This window comes from Alexandromys fortis, unplaced genomic scaffold, assembly GCF_014885135.2.
Source record: "Alexandromys fortis isolate MF-2015 unplaced genomic scaffold, M_Fortis_MF-2015_v1.1 scaffold_26, whole genome shotgun sequence".
Taxonomy (NCBI): Eukaryota; Metazoa; Chordata; class Mammalia; order Rodentia; family Cricetidae; genus Alexandromys; species Alexandromys fortis.
The window spans coordinates 9,296,976-9,297,592 of NW_026067894.1; positions in this window are offsets into that span (position 1 = coordinate 9,296,976).

Genomic DNA, 617 nt, shown 5'->3' on the forward strand with positions numbered 1-617 from the left:
GGTCGTTATGTGCCGGGGCCCTGTGCTCTTTAGGCCCCGATTCTGTCCTCACCAGATCTCTGTGAAGGAACTAGTGTTATCATATCTATTTTATAAGTGAGGAAACTGAGGTAAAACTCACGAGGGCAGGAAACAAGCTCCAAACCCAGTCTGATGTCACAGACCCGTCTTTTAGGAACCCCTAATTACAACTGTGTTTTTGTGGGCAGACTGTGGGGTGATGTATAGCTGGGGAAATCCAGAGCTGAGGGGAGGATTTGTGAACCTGTTCGTGAGCCCTGTGGCCTGTAGGTGGCAGCAGCATTAACAGTCTCTATAGACAACGTCTGGGACGTCAGCACTCTGGAGACCCGAGCCTGGTGGATTAGGATCCAAGGTCATCCTCGACCAAGGAATGAGTTTATTGGCAATGTTTCTATTCATAAATTCTGTTTTCCAAAAACAACTTGGATATTTTAAAAAAATAAACCCACAGAATAGCCGGGCGGTGGTGGCGCACGCCTTTAATCCCAGCACTCTGGAGGCAGAGGCAGGTGGATCTCTGTGAGTTCGAGACCAGCCTGGTCTACAGAGCTAGTTCCAGGACAGGCTCCAAAGCCACAGAGAAACCCTGTCTC